Source organism: Equus asinus, chromosome 17 (assembly GCF_041296235.1).
Source record: "Equus asinus isolate D_3611 breed Donkey chromosome 17, EquAss-T2T_v2, whole genome shotgun sequence".
NCBI lineage: Eukaryota > Metazoa > Chordata > Mammalia > Perissodactyla > Equidae > Equus > Equus asinus.
This window is the reverse complement of record NC_091806.1, coordinates 29,820,339-29,826,973: the sequence shown is the minus strand read 5'-3', so window position 1 is coordinate 29,826,973 and position 6,635 is coordinate 29,820,339.

The following is a 6,635-nucleotide window of genomic DNA, read 5'->3' as shown; positions in this document are numbered from 1 at the left end:
TTAGCCTGGATTTTGTTCAAGATAATCACAGTAAAACTAATTTCTTTGTATTAACCTTAGCCTGATTATTTATATAAATGCAACAAGGTTAGTGATTGACCATATAAGCTCTTTTTAAAGATTCATTTGCTGTAACATTGTAAGCAAGGTATTATGCTGTTTTTTCAAGCAGTTTCTTAAAACTATCAGTCAGGTCTGAGTCTATGTACATCTTTCTTGAATATAATATTCTAGTCAAAGCTTTGGCAATGTAATCAATATCTACAATTGTGTTTTGTTACAAGAACAGATCTTCACTGAACCCGTGCAAATACATATATCATCACAAATAGAATACTAAAAAGTTCCTGAATTCTGGAGGGATCAGGCAAAGAGGAAAAAGATGTATGTTTCAACCTTGTTGCAAAAATACACTTTACCAAAATACTGTAGGTTATAGATAGCTTAAAATAGAGGAGGAAAAGGGGTCCTTTCTATCTGGAAAACAAAATGTCAAAGCAATCAGTCTTCCACTCAAGTTCAAGAAATTCCCACCAAGTTCAGAGTTATGACCTTAAAGTTATCAAAACCTGTGTTCCAGGGTACTTGTCAGTCTTTTTCATTAATCTCTTTGAAAGTGGAACACATTTGTAAAAACATCAGAGTAAAACAGTAACTGACAAAAGGCTTTAAAAAAAGACAATGGGCAAATAAAATTGACAAGAAAATTTTGGTATTTTTGTGACATACATTTTAGATAGTAATTAGAATTATAGTGAATAACATTATTTTAGGACATGCCAGATTTTTAGGAATTATATACAATTTCTACAACACTTTAATAACGTTCACCCATATGATAAACCTAAAAAGACATTATTGCTTATTTGACCCTCTTTCGCGTGTCATTTTACATACCAAATAAGCCTAATTAGTGTAATATGTCTCTTTTTATAAGGAGAGGGAATAAATCTTTTGAGATGTCCCAGGTGCCACTTGGAAAATCCCAGTTATATACAGGCTGAAAAAAAAGTTCATTTAGAATTTGAATATTTTGGGAAGCTTGTCAAAATATCAAAAGGTTTGGACAGTTGACCAAATAGGATCACAGATCAGTATAAAATAATACGTAAGTATCTATTTGACCAAAGTAACAACAACAGGTTTCAAAGGCAAATACAAAAGCTCACATGGTTGTAAGCAAAAATCAAGTCCAACACTAAGAAGACTCCAGGTTTCCTAATTAGAGACCTAATTTTAAAAAGCACGAGAAATCATTTTGATGAAATCTCTGTTTTCTAGGCATATTTGACTTAAGGGCAAAGAAACTTTCCAAATCTGTTATCAAGAGCATACCAATGGCCCAAGAAAACCTTGTCATTTCCATAGAAAAGAAGGCCAAGTTTTAATTTTGCATCCTCTTATTTTAGTATTTTGGGGATTTTTTTGAGGAAGATTAGCACTGAGCTAACATCTGCTGCCAATCCTCCTCTTTTTGCTGATGAAGACTGGCCCTGAGCTAACATTGTGCCCATCTTCCTCTACTTGATATGTAGGACGCCTACCACAGCATGGCTTGCCAAGTGGTGACTTGTCCACACCCTGGATCCGAACTGGCAAACTCTGGGCTGCCGAAGCAGAATGTGCACACAGCTGCTGTGCCACCTGGCCGGCCCCTTTTTTTAGTATTAAAACTCATTTAAATAAATTTTTTTAAAGATTTTATTTTTTTCCTTTTCTCCCCAAAGCCCCCCAGTACATAGTTGTATATTCTTCATTGTGGGTCCTTCTAGTTGTGGTATGTGGGACACCACCTCACCGTGGCTTGATGAGCAGTGCCATGTCCATGCCCAGGATTCAAACCAGTGAAACACTGGGACACCTGCAGTGGAGCGCACGATCTTAACCACTCAGCCACTTAGCCAGCTTGACCACACATTAAAATTCTTTTCTCAATATTATTTTTCACAAACTTTCTACAGCTTTCTTTTTACATTTAGATTTTGTCCTATGTTTTCCGCTTTCCCAGTCCAAAATAACCAACTTCTCTTTAAGGCAAAATTACTTTCTTTTCCCTCAATAAAATGCATTTCCAATCCTTATACCTTCTTTTACTGAAAACACCACCTACTTCTCTTGCATACAGGGATGTTTCCCTTTTTATTTCTTGTAGCTTTAGTTACATATATCAGAATTCTTAACACTTAGAATCTACAATTCCTGGTAAAAATTAAGAAGTAAACAATTGTGGACTATATTAGCATTTTGTGGCTTGACAAACTTAAAATACCTTTTATAAATTTCTAGAAACATTGCCGTTTTTCATAGAAAATTTCTTAGCATGGCATAAAACATATTCACTAATAGACTCAAATATCTTTAGTTGTCTGGAATAGGCAGCCAAAATTAGATGAACTTATCTTCAGTAATTAATGTTTTAGTATTTTATCTTGTTTGGAAAATTAATTAAGGATTCAATGACTAGCCATTATTTAGTTTAACTTAGTATAAACTTTGATCTCATTTACACTTATTTTAATTACTTGCTTTTAGCAATCATGCTTGGAGTAGACATTAAATAGCCACCCATCATCCTGTTACTTTCTTGCTGACAAATTTTGTGTCAGAGACAGCATGAGCCTACATGACTAGTGAACTCAGGCAGCGAGAAAAGTTGCACATTTCCATTATACCCAACTAAAAACTCTGAAGATATGCCTGTTTTTTATTTATACCAACAACCTTCAGCTAGCTTTTATTTACTAAAGATTCATCCTAGATCACATAAACTTGAAAAGTATTTGAGTTAGTTTCTATTATATTTCTGAGATTTAGGGATCTTTGTAATCAGTTAATTTCAAACCAATTAAATAGAGCTTTTCACAAGTCAATTCTAGTAATACCATTTGGAGGTAGAAAAATGTCACATCTCTATATCACACATACATAGACACATAGACAGACATAGAGATCTCATAGCTTTCATTTAAAAAACTTTAGATATGTCTCAAAAGAATAGTTGGATCCAAGTTGTATTTCTGGCAGATGGACTAAGGCAAAGTTAGTTGTTCAGAGAAGGCTGAATCCTCTTACTGAAAGTTTTTATTTGCATCCTTTTAGAGCAGCTTTTGGAGTCATTTTGTCTATTATGAAATGTCTAGGGTATTTGCTATTTAAACTTTTCCTTCTAGTTTTTATTTGCTCCAGTTAACTTAGAAATAATAATAGAAATTAAGCATTTGAATCTTCAGAGGTCTGATTTTAGGGGCAGGTCTTTGCAGAAAGGAAGAGAGGAAGGTGGAATCTGGGGTGGAGACTGAGACAAAGGAGTCTGGGAAGACAAGATGGCACCTGAGACACAGAAAGGGGGAAGGGAGCAGGAGGCTTCAGAAGCCATTTTGTTCTCAGTTTTTTAGCTGTTTTGGTTAATTAAGACAAGATATCTAGTAGTGAGGCAATTTTAGAGCTTTGTGGGTATCCAGAGCTTTCAGGTGCCAATGAAAATAGACTTACCATATGTTTTGATTAATTTTAGAGCCATGGCCTTCCAATTTGATTTTAAGGAAAGCTGGTTTGGGGAGATTAAGTGTCCTCCATAATGGTTATTGCAGTTCTGAACTTCTCTTGGTCAGTTAGTCCCACTTAGTTAAAAATGTGCATGTAGAGGCCCCTAGTTCTTAAACATAAACCCAGCTGGCATCCTTGAAGGAGGGTCTCCCTCAGAACATTTAGCCGATTGGGATCCCATTTCTGAAATGTCCTCTGAAAACCCAAGAAAGTTGCTGGAGTCCTAGCCCTGAGCCTTGAAGGAATCTAAAAATAAGAGTTGCTGTATGCCCAGCCCTGACTCCAAAAGGAACCTGAAAACCAAGGAAACCTCCAGGAAATTGGCCAACTTTGAGGAGTCCTGTAAGTCCTCCCAGGGGGCAAAGTATCAAACCTGCATGTGATCTGGAGGACCCCACCCTTGGGCCCACAACACTGATGTTCATGCCAAATCCTGGACATGAATGTTGTTAGCAGCTCTGCCTCAAGGTGGAAACCACACGATGTCCTTCAAAGATCAAATGGCTAAAGAAATGGTTTGGGGTTAGTGGAATGGTGGGTGGAAATGGAGAGAGGTGTTGGGAGACTCATTTCAGAGGAAGAATGGGCAGGACTGGGCAATGGGTTGTGTGTGAGGTGGGGAGATCCATCCTTCCAGAGTTTGGAAGGAGCAGGGTCACTAGGTGAACAGTGGCACAGTCTACTTGGGGGGAAGCCTGGGGCATGGATCAGGTGAGGCCAACCAAACTTGTAGTGTCATATCGTTCTTGGGATGTAATGTCCAGGCAGCATCCAAGTCAGAAGATCAACTAGGCGTTGTATGTGTGATTCTGGGTGGAGAGATCTGGGGTTTATAAGCACTGAGGTAATAACGAATGCCTTAGGAATGGATTGGATCACTCAGAGGTTATTCGAAACAATGAGACCATAGAGGTAAAAGAATAGGGCCCACAGTTGAGGTATGATGCACTTCAATTGTCAAAACCCAGGTAGGGGAGCCTCTGCTGGCAAACAGTCCTGCAGAGGAGCATCCAGAGAGGTAGAAAGAAAAGGAGAAGATTCTGGCACCAGGAGCAGAAATCAGAGTGTCTTCAGAAACAAGGAAGAGGCACACCCCCACTTCTTTGCCCCTGTCCAGCCCCTCAGTCTCTCTGCTCTACCCTGACCTGGGGTCAACTCGGGTAGGTGTGACCCCCAACACTCTAGGTCATTGGCCTCTTCCACATACCAGAGCTCCTGGAAATTCAGTGGGCTGCCCCAACCCTCCAAGGCCTGGGGCTGGCAGTCCTGATCTCTGGACCAGTGCTGTCCAGCTCTCTGGGAGACTCAGGCTGCTTTCCAAAGGGAAGGACATTCCCTTAACATGGCAGGGATGAGCCAAGGGGGCAGCTTCCCTTTGCACATGGACTCCATCTTACAAACTTTGAGTGCCCTCCACTATGGAGAAACAAGATGACTAATGCCTCTGGCCCCACTGCCCTGCTGATATCCACTGCTTTCATGGGAGGCATGAGCTCTCATTAGGTTCAGGGTCACCCAGCAGGCAGGGGAAAGATGCACACAACACACACACACACACACTCACACATTCCCTGAGGATCAGTCGGTCCTCCTGCTGGGGCCCAGCAGTGGTGGTAGCAAAAAATATCCCAGGAGACCATCGCTGCCACGTCTTTGTCCCCTAAGCTGACAACCCCAGCTGATTCAAGTTCTGGTTGGATTGTTTGCTTATTTGTTTGATGTTACTGCGAAGTGAGAGCTTGGAGCCTCCTAATCAGCATTTTATTCTGTCTACTCTACTCCTTCTCCAGAACACACAGTCATAATTAAGAAAACAATATTATGCATATACTGCATTTGGTTTTCAAACTTGAACCAAGGTTAGTAAGAGAGGGAAACTAAGTTGTCTTTGTTAAGGGGATTTTATCCTTTTTTTGATACAGTCAAAATGTTCAAGTATAGTCTATAAAAACTTTAATATGTTCAAAATTGAGGAACATAAATAAGTGGCTCCTCATAGCTCTCTCTGGTCCTATCCTCTTCTCCCACCTCCAGGCAACACAGCCTCCACGCCAGCTCTTGTGACACTGGACCCATCTGATGAAACACCTATCTCCTCACTGGTATAGAAGCTTCTGCTCTCACTCATCTCTATTGCCTGTGTTGACACATATCTAAGGCCAATGCAGCTGCTAATATGGTAAATGAGGGAATTATTTCTCCACTGAGCCCAAGGGCTGGATGAAAAGAAAAACTCTCCCATCTCTTTTGTGAAGACACAGCCTTAATGGAGACTAGAACAAGTAAGTGTGAATGCTGGGAAGATTATTTCCACACCCATCCCTGACCTGCTGTACACCTAAAAGGGTGGTGAACATAACAGACACCAATATTTCCCAGGGTGTTTAGAAGATCCATGCCCAAAGTAGAAACCTCACCACTTGGCAAAAGAGGGATCAATCCAGGAGTGAGAGCAAGTCCCTTCTCACCTGTTGTGTCATTGTCAGGGGCTCAGCTGCCACCCATCCTTCTCTGTGTCTCATCCAGGAACAGTTTGAAAACTAAGCAGATAAAGCTGATGAAAGAGAAAGAAGTCATGAGAATCCAGTCTTTAAAACAGAAGAGACCAGATAGATAAATAGCATTGTTAGATACACCAGACATGAACTCCCAAACATTCACCTGGGAGTGGCCCCCACCCAGCCCAACCCACAGGAATGCCCTGTGATCTAAGACCAGCAGGGGAGCCCTCTCCCCTCCCAGGGTCAAAAGTAAGAAGGTTTTGGTGACTTTGCACATAGGAAGATAGTAATATCCTCATTTTACAGATAACAAAATGAGCATCAGGGGGTGTTATGGACTGACTGTGTCCCCTCAAACTCACATGTTGAAGTCCCAAGCCCCACTGTGTCTGTATTTAGAGACAGGGTCTTTAAAGAGGTAATGAATATTAAATGAGGTCCTCTGGGTGGGGCCCTAACCACAAGACTTGTGTCTTTGTAAGAAGAGGAAGACACACAGAGGAAAGACCATGTGAGGATGTGGTGAGAAGGCAGCTGTCTGCAAGCCAAGGAGAGAGGTCTCTGGAGAAACCAATCCTGCTGTCACCT